Source organism: Miscanthus floridulus, chromosome 9, assembly GCF_019320115.1.
Source record: "Miscanthus floridulus cultivar M001 chromosome 9, ASM1932011v1, whole genome shotgun sequence".
Classification (NCBI taxonomy): domain Eukaryota; kingdom Viridiplantae; phylum Streptophyta; class Magnoliopsida; order Poales; family Poaceae; genus Miscanthus; species Miscanthus floridulus.
Genome location: NC_089588.1, coordinates 38,883,589 through 38,904,728, shown reverse-complemented (window position 1 = coordinate 38,904,728; position 21,140 = coordinate 38,883,589). Strand labels below are relative to the sequence as shown.

Sequence of the window (21,140 nt, the reverse complement as noted above, 5' to 3'; positions counted from 1 at the left end):
AATGCATCAATATATGCCTACTACGGAGTACCGTTGTACCCATACCGTCTCGAGCTGAAAAAGAAAATTAAACGCCATGCATACATTGATAGTACAGCATATGAAAGGTCGTTTGCTTCTAGAAGCATTTCACATATCACTCGTTTAAAATTGATTGATTCAGATGGCTATGGTGACATGAGAGCAAGGGACACGAGCAAGCCAAACACAACCGCAGAACGGCAGAAAGGTCTCCATGCCATGCCCCCCATATATGCTGCCTGGCCTGGACGCAACGCAACGCGACCGTGTGTGTGTATGTGTGGTTGTTGATCGATTCCCCGTTATATATCACGTACCGCATCGATGGCGATTCTAATTATTTGCACACGTCGTCGTCGTCAGGATCGCGCGCGGTTTCATTCATCTCGTTAGCTAGATGATCATTTCTTTTGACTTCAGGGCTCCCTCCATACTAAATTATAAGTCATTCCAAGAATCTTGGAGAGTTCATCTCGATGCAGTCATCCTGTTCGATGCCGTGCAGTAATGTTGCAGTGCTGATCACCTCAAGTTGTCGAGGAGGAGCAGGAAGAAGAACGAACGAGCGAGCAGTCGCATGAAGACGCTCCCCAGAAACTTGATTGCCGGTCTTCACCTGCCAGATGAACACACGAACGGCGTCAATTTCGGAGCTCCCTATTCCTGTGCGCTCAGGAACCGGGACGGGAATGGCAGATAGCAGCACAACAGCAGCGTGGCGGTGTTCTGGCTATGTGTTCTCTTCTCTCTCGCGTACAAGAGAAAGAGTACGTGCCAGCAGATGACCAGTATAACAAACAGCGCGATCGATCGGCTGCTGGCTCCTGCATCAGTCGTCACTGACTGTATGTAATTTGACAGGGACCGGCCTATGACGACAAGCTTGACATTGGTCCCCTCTCGCTTGGCAAAAGTCCATGTACACTGCTGCATCTTTGTTCTGTTTCTATACAACGATATGTCTTCTGTATGGTTGAAACAAACAAGACGCAGTATGATGGTTGATGGATATGGCTACTTGTCACCATCGTTAGCCTATTTGTCGGCATTAGAAAAAAAATCCAAAGGGAAATGTGTGATTGGCTGTTTATTACGGCATCTTATCATGGAACCGTTTCATATCATCCTAGCTATATATCTTCCCAAGACAAATACTAGTACCACCAAGATCCAAGGTCCAAGGATCAGCCATCCGTCAACGTCCTAGCTGGTAAAGAAGGTCCATCCATGCCTTCATGCCTACTAGCTAGAGTTTTGCTTCTAGAAGGCAGCAGCATTTCGACAGCGAAGTTGGAGCACATGCACGATCCATCGACCGTGCAAACACAAGGGCCCCACGACAAATGCATGCGCCGCTCAACTTGAGAAAAAAAGGCACAAAGTTTCTCTAGACGCGCGCTGAGATGTAAAGCAAATAACATGTGTACAGTAAAAAAGCAACTTGCATTGAGAGCGAAGGCAGGCACGAGCTAGTACGTGCCTGATGAATGATGATAAACCCAGTTAGGCCCTTTGTTTTCCTTCTAGAGCCATTTCAGCTTGCATGCATAACCGGAATACTGCACTCCACCAGGCACCAGGCCCCTTCAAATATACCCCCTCAGTCCTATAATATAATTCGTTGTAGCATTCAAAATTTATCCTCGAATATAATGCATTCTAGAGGACAAAAACCAGTTTTACATTAAATATTTTTCATTTATCAATCAATCACCATTAATCATGTTGATGATAGTGTCTGATTAAGAAATAAAATGATGATACACGCATCTTTTATGTTCTCTCTTAATTTGTCTTAAAATTCTTAGAATGCACTATATTATAGGAGAGAGTGAGTACGTATTCAATCAATCTAGCTAGCCGTGTCCTGGGAGAGTGTGGGAGTACTAGCTAGCCGTGTCCTAGGAGAGTGTGGGCGTATCACCGGCTAGAACTCGTGCTTCGTGCTCGAATCCTGGGAGAGTGTGGGAGTACTAGCCGTGTCGATTGTGCCGTCACCAATCTAGAACTGGCCATGCTTCTTGCCTCCTCCCGCCCTCATGACCACTTCTCCATCAACGCCATGGGCGCTCGGATCATACTCTAGGCCATGGACCGCCCTTGCCTTCGATGTGTATCCATCGAGGCGGTTGTGGACGGACTCGTTGCTATACACCAAGGGTGGGTCCTCCGGGTTGTAGGCGACGTCGGCCATCGCCTTGCCCTTGTGGGCCAAAGCATATGCCATGAACTAGGAGCAAGGCTCGCCACCATGTGCCACCGACTGCAAAAAAGCAATATGATTAGAAATTATGTAGAGTTGAGCGTTAGAATAAAGAAATGAATTTGCGTATCCATCTAGCTGTGTATTCTGAGAGGTTGAGGTTGCCTTGATGGTGTGATGCACCCAACATCAGCAAACGCCGCTTCCGGCAAGCATTGTGATTCTCCTCCCATGCGGGGTCGTACCACCTGTCCACCATCCGATCCCAGCACTGCATATCGTAGGCGCACCACCACGGAGGCACCTACGTCATCAAGTATATGACATATAAGAAGATGAAATGAAGCGTAATCAATCTCAGAAAAAAATAAATATTTATGTTCTATATTTACCTTTAGGTATTGTTCCAGGTCAACCTCATGGTTCTTGCCGCACTTTTAGGGAGCCTCACTCTAAGAATTTCCGTGTGGTATTGGATCACGGCCTGAATGCGCACCTCATAGTGCATGTCCTTGATGAGTTTCTTGGTGACTTTGTTAGACACAGCATTCGCCTTGGCCTCGTATCCCTCCTCGCATCTAAAGAAATCCTGCATATAGACATGATGTATCCAGTCATTATTTCAAGAATGTCCAATCAATGCGATATATTGAGCAATGTAGTGCGAGAAAGACTTACCCAAAGCTCGGCCTTGACACGCTGAGCCTTTGTCGGCGAATACCCTGCCATCCCGATCAGGGGCGTCGGGGACGGCGGCATCTTGGGCCCACGTGTAGGTCGGCTCGATAGTTTCGCCAAACTGCACCAGGCCAGGGAACTTTTCCTTGATCAAAAGACCAAGGATGCCGTCCACATGGCGTGCGTGATCACCCCCACCGACCTTCTTCCAACCCCTACCCAAGTGATTAAGATAAATTATTAGTTTCTATTGTAATTTTGAACATATCAAACGAAAAATTAGTGATAACATCAAAAGTTACTTACTTGTCTTCATTGGGTCAAATCAGCAGGTGTCTCTCAAGAGGTATCGGTCGCCTCGGGAGGGTCGAGGGACCTCGCAACCACACACGCGACGAAGTAGAGGAAGAGGTACCCCTGCCTCCTCCTCCACCCCTACCTCCTCCTCCACCCCTGCCTCCTCCTTCACTTGTGCCTCCTCCTCCACCTGTGCCTCCTCCTCCTCAGAGGATGAGTGAGCGGAAGGTAACTTAGACGGCGATGAAGGTACAGGCGATGGTGGCCTCGTCTTGCCTTGACCCTTCCCTCGACCCCTGGGTCTACCCCGAGGTCTCCTCCCGGACCCCTCAGCTGCATCGGACCCTTTACGTGTCGCTGTCACTTTTGAGTAAAGCGACGTTATCCTCTTCATACCGCCCACCATTGTTCAATCACCTGCAATTAAAAAGAGTAAACTAATTAGCACAGATAATACATCAAAATAGATGCAAAATAAACAAAACATACTTAGAAAATAACATGGTATGACAAATAATAAATCAATTAGCACGGATCATACATGTATTAGAAATAATCATCATGATCGGGATTAGCTGCATCATAAGTCTCATCATCACTATCTGTGTTGGTTTGTACCACTGTGTGTGGATATACCTTGTATCATAACAACAATTATTGGAAGAAGAACATCAAGCTTTAGAGACAAAGAAAGAAGTTACCCTTTATTTTTACTTAAGTAGACATGTTATTGAACTGTTCCAAATTGGTATGCGCTCTCTTGTCATCCTCTCCGTGCTGATTCCAATTTTAGACTCATATGATCTATGAATTAATCATAATATAAATAACCACATCATATATATGGTGATAAGACTAACTCTATTTAATTATTCTAGCATAGATTGTGCTTACCGTATTTTTATTTCTTTTAACGGGAAGAATTCACATGAGTAGCCCTTCGTCCACTACGCTAGATTTGCACATCACTGCCGGCCTCATCACTGCCGGATTTGTGAGAACCGACAGTGACGTACTTTCACTGCCAGTTATGAGCTTGAAAATGAAAAAATGATTGGGGCTGGGCTAAAACCGGCAGTGAAGGATCACATCACTGCCGGTTGGTGGCTTGAACCGGCAGTGTTTTGGCGGGCACTCATCACTGCCGGTTTAAACCAAGAGCCGACAGTGATTGGGCACTATCACTGTCGGTTCTAGCCAAGAGCCGATGGTGATAAGCCTACAACACAAAAAGGCTACAGCCGTCCTCTTCTTCCTCCCCTCTTCCTTCCCGAGAACAGAGGCACGCTTTTGGGCCCTTCCCTCTATTGTTGCGGCTGCTCTTCACCATGAAGCTAGTGCTTGGATTTTGAAGAATGGCTTGATCTTTTTGCTTTAAGGTTAGTAACAAACATCCACTCCTTTGATTTTGTTGCTTAATTAGCTTCGTTTTGATGGCTACATTGCTTGATTCTCATTCTAGTTCTTTCTCCATTCTAGAGAGCACTTTTCCAATTGGACATTTGTGCAAGGCTCAAATTGTGGTGAATCCATCATCCAAAAGGTTGGTGTCTATGAACACATTTAAATTCCTAGCTATTTATTCCATGGTGGTCAAGATCATCATTGTTAGTATGTGATGCTATATTTAGTTCTTAGAAGTAGAGTAGAATAGTTGTTCTTCAATATTGTGCAATAATTGTTTTTTACTATGATTTTCAATTTACAGGGCCGGGGCTACCAATTTCAATTTTTCAATAATTAGTGTACAATAATGTTTTCAAAAAATGGTACTTTCGAGCTACAATTGTTGTTCATGAAGCTCGATTTCTTATTAATTCTTTGTAATTACTGTCTCAGTATTTTTTTGTGCAGAGATGGATCGAGAGTGGATGCATCTGTCCCGAATGGACAAGCGGTACATGCATGGCGTCAGCCAGTTTATCACCGATGCCAAAGCCCATGCTGGGAATGGGAACCCTGTCTTCTGCCCATGCAAAGATTGCAAGAATCATAGGAACTTTTGTCAAATTGAGTCTATACGATCACACTTGATTATCAGGAGGTTCATGCCAAACTATACGATATGGACTATGCATGGCGAGGTTGGTGTGAATGTTCTACGGGAAAACGATGATGATGTGGACATGCCTGACGTAGCCATCCACGATGCTGACGAGGAACCCGGTGTCAACACGGAACCTATGGCCACAGTTAATAATGTGTTTAGGAACACGCTAGCTGACGACACCGAGGATAACGATGGCATTTCTCAGCTGCTACGTAATGTAGAGACCGGATGTCTTAGTGAAAGACAGCTGAGAAAGCTAGAAAAAATAAGACAAGATGGCAAAACACCATTGTATAGGAATTGTCCAATAAGCAAACTGGAAGCCGACATCATGCTGTTAGAGTTCAAATCGACAAACGGATTGAGCGATAAAGGCTTCGATCAGTTGTTAGCTATAATAAGGAAAATGCTCCCAGAAAAATATGAGTTGCCAGAAAAGACATACTTGGCCAAGCAAATGATCTGCCCCATCGGCCTCGAGGTTGAAAAAATCCACGCATGTTCCAATGGTTGCATATTGTACCGTGGAGAAAAATACAAAGACTTGGACAAGTGCCCCAAGTGTGAAACTCCACGGTATAAGGAAGGGCCGTCAGATGAGGGTACCAAGACTAGAGGAGGTCCCGTAAAGGTCGTTTAGTATTTCCCTATAGCTCTCCGGGTGCATAGGCTATTTGCATGTGCAAAGTCAGCCAAGCTATTGCGCTGGCATGGCGAAGAGCGTAAGAAAGATACAATGATGAGGCACCCCGCCGATGGGCATGACTGGAGGACTGTCAATACTATGTTCTATAAGGACATCGGTGGAGAGGTAAGGCACCTTTGGTTTGCTTTGAGCACAGACGGGATGAATCCTTTCGACCAGGTTAGAAGCAATCATAGCACCTGGCTAGTGACGCTCTATATATACAACCTTCCACCTTGGGTCTGTATGAAGCGGTCGTACATCCAAATGCCACTACTGATCCAAGGGCCAAGACAGCCTAGGAATGACATCGATGTTTTTCTAGAACCAGTGATCGATGAACTAGTGGAGATGTTTGAAAAGGGTGTGCCGGATGTTTGGGACGAGTACAAAAAGGAACATGTCACAATCAAGGGAGTACTTATCGCTACAATCACCGACCTACCAGGTCGAGGTTCGTTGTGCAGAGAGAAGACAAAAGGCTATACTGGATGTGTCGAGTGCTTGGACGACACCGATGTGGTAAATCTGCCAAATAACTCAAAGATAGTTTATATGGGACACTGTAGGTTCCTACCTAAGGATCACCCTTACCGCAGGAACAGAAAAGATTTCAACGGTACTATTAAGAAACGCTTAGCTCCAAAATATCGAGACGGGCCTGTGATACTTCGAGAACTCAACAAACTGGAGGTTGTCCTTGGGAAGGGGGACAATGCAGTAGCAACGCCTGATGGGAGCATTTGGAAGAAAAAATCGGTTTTCTGGAAACTACCTTACTGGCAATTTCTGAGTGTACGCCATTGTCTTGATCCCATGCACATCACTAAAAACGTGTGCGCTAACACTCTTAACAACTTGATGGACACCGGGGGGACATCGAAGGATTCACTAGCCACACGTCTGGACATGCAACACTTGGGAATCAGGAAGGAGCTGCATCCCGTGGAGCTAGAGAATGGCCAGTTCGAACTTCCGGTTGCGTCATGGACATTGAAGAAGGAAGAAAAGCGTGCGCTTATTTCTTTCTTCAATGAACTCAAAGTCCCGACGGGCTACTGTGCGAACCCGAAGAGGCTAGTGAACATGAGAGAACTCAAGTTCAACTATGGCCCTATGAAGGCCCATGACTGTCATGTCATTATGACTCAGCTGCTCCCTATTGCCCTACATGGTATCCTCCCCCCAAAGGTCCGCGCCCCAATCATAAAGCTTTGCTCGTTCTTCAATGCGATCTCAAAAAAGGTCATTGATGTGTCCACGCTAGAGCAGCTGCAGCGGGACATAGCCAAAACTCTCATTAGGCTTGAGATGCATTTCCTGCCGACTTACTTTGATATCTCATTGCATCTGCTCATTCATCTTGTTGACCAAATTAGAGCCCTTGGCCCAATGTACCTGCATCAGATGTTCCCTTTCGAAAGATTGATGAAAGTTTTCAGGAGGTATGTTAGGAACAGATTCAGGCCAGAAGGGGGCATGGTTGAAGGATGGTCAACGGAGGAGGCCATTGAGTTCTGCACATATTATCTGGACATCAAAAGGGTCAGAGTTCCAAAATCTTATCACGAGGGAAGACTACATGGCAAAGGAACGGTCGGGGAGAAATCTGTTACAGTAGACGACTTTGTTTCTTTCAGATAGGCACAGTTCACTGTTCTCCAGCAAGCCGAGGGTGTGATGCCATACATTGATGAGCACAGTCAATTGCTGCAAACTCTGTATCCGAGCAAGTCACAGGCTTGGCTAGATAAAAAACATAAGGAGGAATTTGTCAGCTGGTTGCGACGTCGCTTGCTTGGAATAAAGTTGGGTAATCAACTGGAGGCCTTAGCCAAGGGACCTTCGAGTACATATCTTAAGTACCAAGGGTATGAGATCAATGGATTCACATTTTACACAAAAAAACAAGATGGAAAGAGCACATACCAAAATTGTGGTGTTCGTTTTGATGCTCACGACGAAAACGGCAACGTGCAGGCGACATACTATGGTTTCATAGAGGAGATATGAGAGCTAGCCTACGGTTTGTTGAAGGCAGCTCTTTTTCGCTGCCAGTGGGTCCGGCTCGAGGAAATCAACACTGACAGCGAAGGGTTTACTACCGTTGATCTCACTAAGACCGCATACAGAGACGACCCGTTCGTCCTTGCAAGAGATGTTATGCAAGTCTTCTATGCAAGGGACAACAAGACCAGATCCAAGCGAGGCATGTCAAAGGTTCCTGTTGGTAGGAATGCACACTGGCACATTACTGAGTTCGATGAATTCGGGGATCCACTCTCACCGCCTATAGCTTTGACCAAATACAAGACCATCCTCGAGTTACTTGTTAGGGACTTCATCCCGATTAAGTATAGGAAGTGGATTGGGAAAGATGATGACCGGCGGAGGGTTCCTGAAAGCAAGAAGGATTACATATGGGATGTCAAGATCCTAGAGTATTTCACTTTCCTAGCCGAGTATGATAGGGAGTTAGTCAAGAAAAAAGTAAAAGAAATCATGGGAACATGCTTCAAGAATTTCAAGGGGACATTGTACAAGAATTTTGTCCTCCAAAATAAAGAGCCAGATTTCGATGGTGGACAGTTTAGCAAGCAGAAGGACTTCTGGCAGGCTTTCAAGGAATACAGGTTATCCGAGGACTACTTAGAACTGAGCAGGAAGAATAAGGAGAATTCACAGAAAGCGACGAATCCTCATCATCTCAGCTCTCATGGCTACGCTAAAAAGATGCCAGAATTTGAAGTATAACTTCAAAAGATGGATTGCCTTGCTGAGGAAGGCGTTCAGGTTGAGACCGCCGATTGGGAGCCCAGATCGGTAATATACTGTATGGGGAGGAATGTATGGCATGCCGAGGATGGGAGCTTTAGCTCCTCAAATGTACCCATGAGCGAACTCATCCAGAGGATCTCCCAGGTAACTGAGGAGGTGAGGCAAGGGACTCGCACTTCTAATAGGGAGAAAGACATGCTCACCCAAGCACTCGAAACCAAGGAGCACCCTAGTCACACTAGAGGAACCGGTATTGTTCCTTGGAAACTAGCATTCCCCCAAGAATCTAACACTTACCGGAGCCGCTCGAGGGGTAGAGAGGAACATGAGGCAGAGTATTTGAGGAGACTAAAAGAGATGGAAGACAGAATGGAAGCACGGATTGAGGCGACCGTTGAAGCGCGAGTCGAGCAAATTTTACTGTCCAAAGGGTCAGCAGTACCACAAAACCCTACTCCTACTGCCTTTAGCCTATAGTTTAGGGGTCACAACAGCTGCGGATCGACCCCGCTCGATGAAGAAGAGGCGAATGTGCCTCATCCGGTGGACGACATCACTGAACCCGTCAATGTCAGGTTGTACATTCGTCAGGAATGGACAAAGGACAAGGTGGCGCTCGGCCAGGCCTGGCCTGTGGGAGACGGGACAATTAATGGCCACCCAATTCCACTGGGGTACGCTCGCGTCACCATTGACAGAATACTTGATAAGAAGTATAACAAGATACCCATTGAGTACTCGTAGCAGAAGACACGCCGAAACTTGGTCATAACAAGGGCTCTCAAGTGGCCTGGCGCAAGCGCTTCATTAAGCTTGACCACCAATTGTCCTCTGATGATGAGGACAACTACGAGTCTTCGCCCACCTGCGATGATAACTCACCATCTCCCAATAGAGATCACTCCCCTCCTCATCTAGAGCCATCACCCCCGAGAAGACAGAGGTCTCCTTCTATTCCTCCTCGTCCGACTCCATCTTCATCAGCCCCGAGAAAAGAGACTCCTCCTCCTCCTCCTCCTCCTCCTCCTCCTCCTCGTCCGACTCCATCTTCATCAGCGCCGGGAAAATAGAATTCTCATCGTCATCCTCCTCCTCCTCCACCTCAGCCCAAAACAAGATCAAGGACATCCTCGCAGTCGTAGAAAAGGTCCTTGGATTCGGTCGCTAATGCTCTCAAAGTGGACCAACAGAAAAGAAAAAGGCCGTTCAGTGGCAGCGTTACCTCCTTGATGGAAGAAAAATTTACAGCACACGTCAAGAAGGAAGATTGTATTAGTTTCTTCAATCTTTATGCTTCACTGCCTTCGTTTATGTTGAAGTCCGAATTCAAAAGGCAAACACAGAATAAATACGCTACAACAAGAGACGAAGAAATACACAATAAAGATTTAAGGAACATATAGAAGGACATCGAAGACAACCCAGGATTAACCATGGAAGAGGCCGCGACCATCTATTATGATGTACAAGGGACAGCAACACCAGCAATGAAGTATGTAAGGGGCAATTTTTTGGTTCACGATCATGAGTATAAAAATCTGACAACATATATGCACCATTTACATGAATATTACATGGCTCAAGCAACAGAGACGGACAACTTTGGTTTTGAGGTTATTATCCGTTCGCCACATGTTTTCAATTATCCTGAAGATGAGAAGTTCGATGTCAAGTGGGAGTGCTTGTTCTAGCTATACCAAAAACGCGATCTCGATGTTCAACTGTTGACGATGTGGACTATGTAAGTACCCTACACGCACGATGTTACAATTAACCACTCTCTCGATACACAAATTGTTAACTTTTGAGCACTTCTCATGATTTTATGTAGGTGTACAGCAAAATTTTGCATTCTAAAAAGCAAATGGGATTACATAGGCTTCTTGGACCCCATGCGAGTCAATGAGAAGACATGTCTAGGCCTCTATGGATGTGATGTGGAAGACCTAAAACAGAGATTGATTGCTGTTTTTGATGAATTCACGATGAAGAAGAAAACCCACATACTTCTAGCCTACAACTGCAAGTATGTATTCTCGGCTTTTAATTTTATGTTTCTTTTTTCATTAAGATTATTCGATAATTAGGATTCTATGATTGCAGCAACCATTTCGTTTTCATTTGTGTTAATCTTGCCAAAAATCTGCTCGAGGTGTGGGACTCGAAGAAAAAACCATTTCATCATCTGGATGCACTGGCGTCAGTGCTGAATTAGTAAGCGATCCTAATAACATATTATTTTCTAATCACACATACCCGCTTTCTAATGTTTCTCCTTTTAATGTTGCTCAGTGTCCGAAGAAGCCATATCAGTGGGAAGCCGGTCCCATTCAAGGTTGTCGAAATGGAGGGGAAGTACCTATCACAGCCGGTGGGAAACAATGAATGCGGGTTTTATGTAATGTGGGCAATGCTTCGCTACATTGGCGGGAAATCGGAAGAAGCCGATAAGTTGGTGTGTATAATCCCCATTTCATTTATGTATGTTAATAATTCAACAAAATGATTTACTGTTCCTCTTTGGATATCATCTTTTTTGAACGACAGCGTAAGAAATTTAAGCACGAAAGGCTGCTAGAGATGGAGATCGTCGCACTACAATCGGAGCTGTCAAAATTCATCTTAGCCGAGGTATTGGAAAAAGATGGACTATTTTCCATTACACAATCCATGAAGTACAAGGACCAGTATGGCCCAGAGCGGCTCACCAGATTATTGTAAGAAGTCTGAGAACATTTCTTTTTTGTTTTGAGGGATCGAGATCTAGATATAACATTTGAACTGTAACGGTAACATTTGTAATGTTTAATATTTATGGACCTGTCGTCTACGTAGCATATATAAAGCAAAACCCGGTCCCATGAAAAAATATAAATTAAAATAAATTATAAAACAATAAAATGCGAATGGGCCATCACCGTCGGTTAGCAACAAACCGGCAGTGTTGTCGTAACCATCACTACCGGTTAGAGCCATGAACCAACAGTGTTGGACTGCTCAACACTGCCGGCTTGAGCCATGAACCGACAGTGTTCTCTTGCTCGACACTGCCGGTTTGAGCCATGAACCAACAGTGTTGGACTGCTCAACATTGCCGGCTTGAGCCATGAACCGACAGTGTTCTCTTGCTCCGCACTGCCGGTTTGAACCATGAACCGACAATGTTGTCTTGATCAACACTGCCTACTTCAGCCATCAACCGACAGTATTGGTTTGCTCAACACTGCCAGCTTGGGTCAAGAACCGACAGTGTTATCTTGCTCAACACTACCGGCTTGAGCCATAATCCGACAGTGTTGGCTTGATCTACACTGCCGGTTTGGGCAAGAACCGACACTCTTGATGCAAACGTCACTGTCGGTGGGGACTACAAACCGGCAGTGTTATTCAACTAGACACTGTTGGGTGGAGCCACGAACCGACACTATTATCTATAGATCAGTGTCGGTTTTTAAGAACTGACAGTGATGTCAACCCCACATCACTGCCGGTATGCCACTGTCGGTTCAAAATCCGGCAGTGAAGGGGGTTTTTGAATCGGCAGTGATGTCCAGATCTGGGGTAGTGGTCATTCCTTTGTTGTTAAATTTGTTATTTTTAATCAAGAGGAGACAAAGTGATATTTCTTCCTGACATAGTAGATGTTAGAAGGAACCATATGCCTTAAATAATGCAAGGACCAAGAGAGGAAGTCTGGCTACATACTGGTTAAATAATAAACCAGAGAAGGCAGGCTATAAAACCTATATGTGCCCACACATGAAAAATATATGTTTTGCTCCTGCCACGTGTTAGAACTAAGAATACATAGATCAAATGGTCTATAGTGGATCAATAATAAGGATGGGTGGTATTGGGACAGTCGGCCACTAGGGATCCCAGAGAGTCTGTGTTTCTCAAACCTATGTGTGGCACCCAAGATGTGTTTAATCGCACTTTCTCATTTGGATCAATAGAAACATCATAGAAAGGAGTTAGTCTGCCTCGGTATCACACACGTGTTTGGAGCTCATGGATGACCATGCTGAATCCATTGCATCGAAGGTTGAGGGGAAGCTTTAGTGCATCGTTGATGGAACCGTTGTTGTAAAGATGGCAGAAGGCGATGAGATGGATAAATATGTGTGTGTTGATGAGCAAGGTCTGGGTGCCTGAGTTGCTGGACATGGCATCTTGCTATATAGCTAGGCCATTTTTTGTTACTTACCTTTATTTAGGTTGGGCTTCTCATTGTTTCTATTTACGTTTTTACAAAACACAGAATGTAAGAAGCCTATACACACATACTCCCTTTATGGACACACATGCACACCTACACCCATGAGTAGCTCCAAAGATGGAGTCCTCACATTTTGAGATTGATAGTCACTATAGTGAATGTGTTTGACACCACTTAAGGAAAATCATTGTTTATTCTTAGCAGACCATGGAATTCAAAACACCTTGCGAAAGACTTAAAACAAACGAACAGATTTCATGGAACCTCTAACCAAGTGTTGTTTGTAGCTATTAAGGTACGTATATGGGCTCAATTTGGGTCATGTCCATGGCCTGAATAAGGCTAGGCTTGATCACGACAAAAGGATAAACCAAAGGACCCAGATAAGACCCATGTATAAATTCCATAGTAATCTGTGGGGGTTATAAACAACAATACAACATGTGTTCTCAGCTCATTCTTAGTGCCTAAGTGCGAAAGTAGTGCCTTAAGAGCAATAACATCTTTGAAAGCATCTAGGCCCCTAATTGGGTTTCGGTGATTAATGACAACACAAGATTACTATGACTAACATGTGTTTTGCAGAGGCAATTTAAGTTAGGTTATGGCAATGGCGATTGATTGGGCAATCATGGTGGTCATGCCCCTAACAATGGAAATCGTTTTGGTTTTCAAAGGATGGACGACAAGGTTAAGGACGAACTAGTTCTAAGTGTCGTTTGGCGTTGGAGAGACACTTAGAGTAGTTTAGGACTTTGTTTTTCCTTTGGCCATGCTATTAAGGGGGGTATGGACTAGTAGCTTGACCTAGGTGAGTCTAGTGGGTTAGGTGTGGTGCACACTTATCAAAACTACAACTAGGCAGCTCTAGAATAGCCCTTAGATCAATTGGAGCAAACTTCATTGACATAGGATTTTGAGTTGGAAGTGAATAGAGGGTCAAATGTTGACTGGACACTGGTCTGGTTATGACTGGACACTGGAGGGTGCATCCGATCAGTTAATTTGATCAACTGAAGTCATCTGGTTGTGACCGGACGCTGAGTGAGAAGTGACCGGACACTGGGTTCCAGAGTTTGGTCAACTCCAGAGAGGTTCTAGAGATGTAATTTCCTTATCGGACGTGTCCGGTCAGTGCTGACCCGACGCTGGTCAGGAACCGGTAACTGACCGGACGCTGAACAACGAAGTGACCGAACTCTAGGTTCCAGCATCTGGTCAATATCAATAAGGTTCCAGAGAGCGTTTTTCATGACCGGACGCGTCCGGTCAGTGTTGACCGGGCATAAGTCAGAGTTCGGTCACAACTTAATGGCTTTGCATGGATAACTGATCGGAGCGTCCGGTCACCCCGCAGAGTGCTGACTCAACCTCCCAACGATTTGATTTGAATGAGGGGGTATAAATACTTCCTCCACTTGTCCATGGGAGGTCCCTTGCCTGTTTGTTTAGCTGAGATACACCTTGAGAGTGTCAAGGAGAGCAAGAGCCTAGTGAGGTGATTGAAATTTGAGAATCCAAGATTAAGGTCCTCATTAGTGCAAGGAGAGTAGCAAGTGTGCATCCACCCTTCTCATTAGGCTTGTCGTGGTCAAGTGAGAGTTTGTGCTTGTTACTTTTGGTGATCGCCATCACCTAGATGGCTCGATGGTGATGGGGAGTTTGGTGATCATCCGGCGGAGCTTGTGGATGACTCGACTCAAGTTGTGAGCGGTTGTGGGTGATTCACCGCGACGGAGTGTCAAAGAATTAGCCCATAGAGAGCACTTGATCCTTGCATGGATCAAAGGGGAGCTACACCCTTGCGCGGGTGCTCCAATGAGGACTAGTGGGGAGTGACGACTCTCTGATACCTCAGTAAAACATCACCGCATTTCTTTCCCTCTCTTTACTTTGAGCATTTACTTTTGAGCAATTCATTTTGTCTTTACATTCCTAGAATTGCCATGCTAGAGTAGGATTAGAACGTAGGGAGCAAAACTTTTGTGCGGTAGAACAATAGAATCACATTCTAGGCACAAGGGGTGAAGTGGGCTAAGTGTAGGGATTAATTATTGAAAGAATTTAGAATTAGCCCAATTCACCCCCTCTTGGGCATCTTGATCCTTTCAATTGGTATTAGAGCCTCATGCTCACTAAATTAGGCTTAACCGCCTAGAGAAAGATGTCTTATGGGGATGAACCTCCTCCTATCTTTGAGGGAGATGATTTTCCTTATTGGAAAATCCGCATGGAGGCTTATTTAGAAGCTTTAGATGTTGGAATTCTTAGAGCCGCCTCACAAGGATTCCCAAAACCTAAGGAACCCACAAACCTTCAAGGCGATGAAGTTAATTACGAGAAATGGAATGCAAAGGCTAGAAACACTATCTTTAGAGGCCTTTGCAAAGATGTGTTTAACCATGTGTGGAACCACAAGGATGCCCATGCACTATGGTCGGACATTTGTGCGCTCCATGAGGGAACAAAGAGTGAGCGTGAGGAACGCTATCATCTTGTTATGAAAAAGCTTAATTCATTTGAGATGCTTCCTAAAGAAAGTGCTAATGAGATATATTCATGCTTAAATGTTTTTGTAGAGGAAGTCAATTGGCTTGGACTCACACAAATACAACCATCCGATGTTGTAAGAGAGATCTTGAGTGTCCTCCCCATTGACAATATGGGCATATTGTGACCATGATTCATCAAGGTGATCTTTCCACCGTTACACCAACTCAAATATTAGGAAAGATCAATGCACATGAAATGTATATGCACATCACACCACAAGATAGCTCTTCTTCCACCAAGAAGAAAGACTTGGCATTCAAGGCTAGCAAAGAGAAGAAGGGCAAAGCAAGAGTTGATCATGAGATCTCAAGTGATGATGAAATTGATGATGCAAGTCTCGCTCTCATGGTGAGAAAGACCGCCAAGATGATTAAGAAGCTCAACAAGAACGGCGTCAAGTTTGATGGCAAAAAGAAGAAATTCTTCACTAGCAATAGAAGGAATCCCATCTCGGAGATGGATTGCTATAATTGTGGAGAACTTGGTCATCTAGCACATCAATGCCCCAAGCCAAAGAAAGATAAATACAAGGGTACGAAAGATGACTCAAGTGATGAAGATGATGATGAGAAGAAGAAAAACAAGCCATATAAGAAGAAAGATGGCAAGAAGAAGGATTTCCACAAGAAGAAGAAGAATGGCAAGGCATACATCGTTGGTGATTGGCTCACCGACATTGATTCATCAAGTTGCTCATCCGATGATGAAAGTGAGAACGAGAAGGTGGCCGCTATTGTATTTGACTCTTCACTATCTTCACCGACATCACCGCTGTCATCCTCTACACACCTATGCCTTATGGCCAAGGGTGAACGAAAGGTATCAAATGATGATGATAGTAGTGGTGATGATCATGCTAGCAATGATGATAGCAATAGTGATGATGAATTTAAATCACATTCCTATGATGCTCTTGTCAAGTTACTCAAGCAATATACTAAAATCATTAGAAAGACAAGAGCTAAAAATGAAAAGTTAGAACTTGAGAATGACTCACTAGCTACAATATGCTAAAAGAAGAGTATACAAATTTCAAGGTTAATCATGATAATCTTGTTGTCTCTCATGAGTTATTATCCAATGAGCCACATGATGCTACTAACCATGTTGTTAAGATTGATATAGCTACATCATGTGATGACTTAATTGTTGAGAGCATTGAGCAAGGATCTAGTGGCAAAGGCAAGAAAGTGGTTGAAATCGACAACTATGATGAGTATGTCAAGCTCAAGCATGAGCATGAAAAGCTCAAGAAAGATCTTGAAAAGCTATCAACCACCAACACTATTGTGATAGAGAACCTTGATCGTGATTGTGAAATAGCTCTTGAGAATGAGAAGCTCAAAGAAGAGAACAAGAGACTCAAGATGGAGAAAAATCATGATGAACTCAAAGAAGAGAACAAGAAGCTCAAGTTGGAGAAAGAACATCTCAAGACCGTCTCGAGCAAGTTTATAAGAGGCCAATATCTTCAAAGTGAGCTACTCATGAACACTATAACGAAGATGGATAGAAGTGGCATTGTGTACTTGGCACATCAAGAGAAGAAAGCTCAAGGTCATCATCAACAACAACACAAGTCAAAGCCAAAGCCAAAGAGATGTGTTGAATGTGGACAAGAAGGTCACTTTGCCCAAGAGTGTCAAGCTCCACCACCGCAACCCTTGCCCAAGCATGCTAGACCCTTTGCTTTCAATGCTCATTACATGCTTAGGAAGGACTCTAGTGAAAAAATGAAAGTTATGTTCTTAGGACCTCCCAACAAGAATAGGCCTAAAAAAATTTGGGTTGCAAAGTCACTTGTTGAGAAAATCAAGGGCCCTCAACAAGTTTGGGTCCCTAAACAAGCTTGATCTCTTGTGTGTAGGTGAACTACAAGACCGGTGGAAGTCATTGGGTTATAGATAGTGGTTGCACTCAACATATGAACGGTGATCCTCGTATGTTCATCTCACTAGATGAAGAAGTTGATGGTTGAAAGGTCCTAATGGCTAGAGGGGGGTGAATAGCCTAATAAAAATTTCTACAACAACACTTAGCAAACTGATTAGACAATTATGAGGTGAAGCAAATGTTGCGCTAACCTACTTATATTGCAAGCCACCTACCACAATTCTAGTGTATATAGTTTCTATCCACACAATAGCTATGTCACTACACTAAGTTAGTGTGCTCTCAAAGGCTAACTAAAGAGCCACACTAACCAAACTAACAAGCTCTCACAACTAGCTACACTAAAGAGCTTGACAACTAGTTTGCGGTAATGTAAAGAGAGTGAGCAAGATAGTTATACCGCCTTGTCGAGGAGTGAACCAATCAATCACAAGAATCAATAGCAATGAAGACCAATCACCTCGGAATCAAATGATGAACACAATGATTTTTACCGAGGTTCACTTGCTTGCCGACAAGCTACTCCTCGTTGTGGCGATTCACTCACTTGGAGGTTCACACGCTAATTAGCATCACACGCCAAACCCTCAATAGGGTGCCGCACAACCAACACAAGATGAGAATCATACAAGCCACGAGCAATTCACTAGAGTACCTTTTGGCTCTCCGCTGGGGAAAGGTCAAGAACCCCTCACAATCACCACCACGAAGCCGGAGATAATCACCAACCTCCGCTCGACGATCCTCGCTGCTCCAAGCCATCTAGGTGGCGGCAACCACCAAGAGTAACAAGCGAATCCCGTAGTGAAACATGAACACCAAGTGCCTCTAGATGCAAACACTCAAGTAATGCACTTGGATTCTCTCCCAATCACAGAAAGATGATGAATCAATGATGGAGATGAGTGGGAGGGCTTTGGCTAAGCTCACAAGGTTGCTATGTCAATGTAAATGGCCAAGCGAGTGAGCTTGAGCAGGCCATGGGGCTTAAATAGAAGCCCCCACGAAATAGAGCCGTTGCACCCCTTCATTGGGCACAACGCGGGGTGACCGGACACTCTGGTCACACAATGCGTGCCATGTGTCCCCTCTCTTCAAATGTTATTTGCCCGATCTCAACGGTCAAGTGATGACCAGACGCTGCAGCTCAAAGTGACCGGACGCTGAACACCAGCGTCCGGTCGTTTCCATTAAGCATCTAGAGATGACTTTTCACGATCGGACGTGTACAGTCATGCTCGACCGGACACACCCAGCGTTCGGTCACACGGCGACTCCCCTGTGCACTGCCACGTCAGCATGACCAGACGCACCCCTCCAGCATCCAGTCACTAAGTGACCCAGCATCCGATCAGAGACTAACGCCAGCGTCTTCGCTGCTTGTACTGACCGAACGCACCGGTCCTAACAAGACCAGCGTCCGGTCACTTACAGTGACCTCCGTCTTTTCTATCTAGGACGCCAGTGGCACCGTCGGACTATCCACACTCTACGGGCAGACACTCCGCTGGTGAAGTTCCTAACCCTTGTTCAAATGTGCCAACCACCAAGTGTATCACCTTGTGCACATGTGTTAGCATATTTTCACAAACATTTTCAAGGGTGTTAGCACTCCACTAGATCCTAAATGCATATGCAATGAGTTAGAGCATCTAGTGGCACTTTGATAACCGCATTCTGATACGAGTTTCACCCCTCTTAATAGTACGGCTATCGATCCTAAATGTGATCACACTCACTAAGTGTCTCGATCACCAAAACAAAATGGCTCCTACCATTTATACCTTTGCCTTGAGCCTTTTGTTTTCTCTTTCTTCTTTTCAAGTCCAAACATTTTATCATCACCATGGCATCACCATCATCATGTCATGATCTTCATTTGCTTCACCACTTGGAGTGTGCTACCTATATCATGGTCACTTGATAAATTAGGTTAGCACTTAGGGTTTCATCAATTCACCAAAACCAAACTAGAGCTTTCAATGGTCAAGAAAGAATTACTTTTGGTGACAACTCAAAGGGAAAGATTCAAGGATTGGGCAAAGTGGCAATATCAAATGATCATTCACACGAAAATCTCTATTGTCTTGTAATTGTTGATGACTACTCTAGATATACATGGGTGTTCTTCCTTCATGACAAGACCGAGGTTGCATCACAAAATGAGTTTGAAGTGAAGCTCAAGAAGATAAGAAGTGATAATGGAAAAGAGTTTGACAACACAAACATTGAAGCCTATTGTGATGAAGTTGGAATCAAGCATGAAGTCTCCGCAACATACACTCCTCAATAAAATGGTGTAGTAGATAGAAAGAATCGGACACTTATCACACTTGTAAGAACAATGCTTGATGAGTACAACACACCTGAAGCTCTATGGGCGGAAGCTATCAACACGGCATGTTATGCATCCAACCGCCTATTCCTTTAAAAGTTTCTTGGCAAGACACCTTATGAGTTACTCAATGGGAAGAAGCCAGACGTCTCATTCTTCCGGGTGTTTGGTTACAAATGCTACATCTACAAGAAGCGGCAACACCTAGGGACGTTTTAAAGACGTTGTGATATTGGCTTTCTTGTTGGTTATTCATCAAAGTTCAAAGCATATCGAGTATTTAATCATGCCACTGGCTTGGTTGAAGAAATATATGATGTGGAATTTGATGAATCTAACGGCTCCCAAGGAGCACATGAGAATCTTGATGATGTAGGTGATGAACCATTGAGGGAGGCAATGAAGAACATTCTGGTAGGAGACATCAAGCCCAAAGATGATGAAGATAATGTATAAGTGATTGATGATCCACCTTCTTCATCAAATGTGCCACAAGATGGTGATAAAGATGGAAGAGTAGAAAATGAAGATATTCATGTCTCTCATGATTAGGGATGAAAACGGTACGGATATTTTCCGATCGTATTCAAAACCGAATCCGTTTAGAGAGGTTGAGATCTGTCCGTATCCGAGTCCGGATATCCAACATCTGATACCGTATCCGTATCCGAATACTCAAATCGCATATTTATGATGTCGATATCCAATCGTATCCTATCCGACATAGTTGACACTATCCGTATTCGAATCCGAATCCGGACAGAAATATGAAAACAAATGTAATATCAGTGATATCCATCCGTATCCGATCCGTTTTCATCCCTACTCATGATCAAATGGTGCATAAGCACAAGATGTTGATGCTCCACAACCTCCCCCTCAAGTGGTTAATAGAAGAAATTCACCTCTACTACAAGCACATCCACAAGATCTCATCATAGGGAGTCCTTCAAAGGGTGTAATGACTCACTCTCAAAAGCCTGCTTCATTTATTGAACATCACTCTTTTGTCTCTTGCTTTGAGCCTACAAAGATAGAAGAAGCTCTTCAAGATCTGGATTGGATAAATGCCATGCATGAAGAGTTGAACAACTTCACCCGCAATAAAGTTTGGACTCTTGAAGAGCGACCACAAGGTGCAAGAGTCATTGGAACAAAGTGGGTGTTCGGCAACAAGCAAGATGATCAAGGCATTGTAGTGAGAAACAAGGCAAGACTAGTTGCAAAGGGGTTCTCTCAAGTTAAATGGTTGGATTTTGGAGAGACCTTTGCACCGGTTGCAAGACTTGAAGCCATCCGTATCCTCCTTGCATATGCATCGCATCATGAAATGAAACTATATTAAATGGATGTTAAAAGTGCATTTTTAAATGGCTTCATAAATGAACTAGTCTATGTTGATCAACCTTCTGGGTTTGAAGACCCTAG

The 21,140-nt window shown here is 44.2% G+C and overlaps 1 long non-coding RNA gene across 1 annotated transcript; it reads left to right on the top strand.

The window, feature by feature from the left end:
* Positions 1–4,241: 4,241 nt before the first annotated feature.
* LOC136481771 (uncharacterized) lies at positions 4,242–5,565 on the top strand. The gene is made up of 3 exons (XR_010764841.1): positions 4,242–4,578; positions 4,679–4,742; positions 5,054–5,565. It is a non-coding gene; the product is annotated as an uncharacterized lncRNA (long non-coding RNA).
* Positions 5,566–21,140: the final 15,575 nt, after the last annotated feature.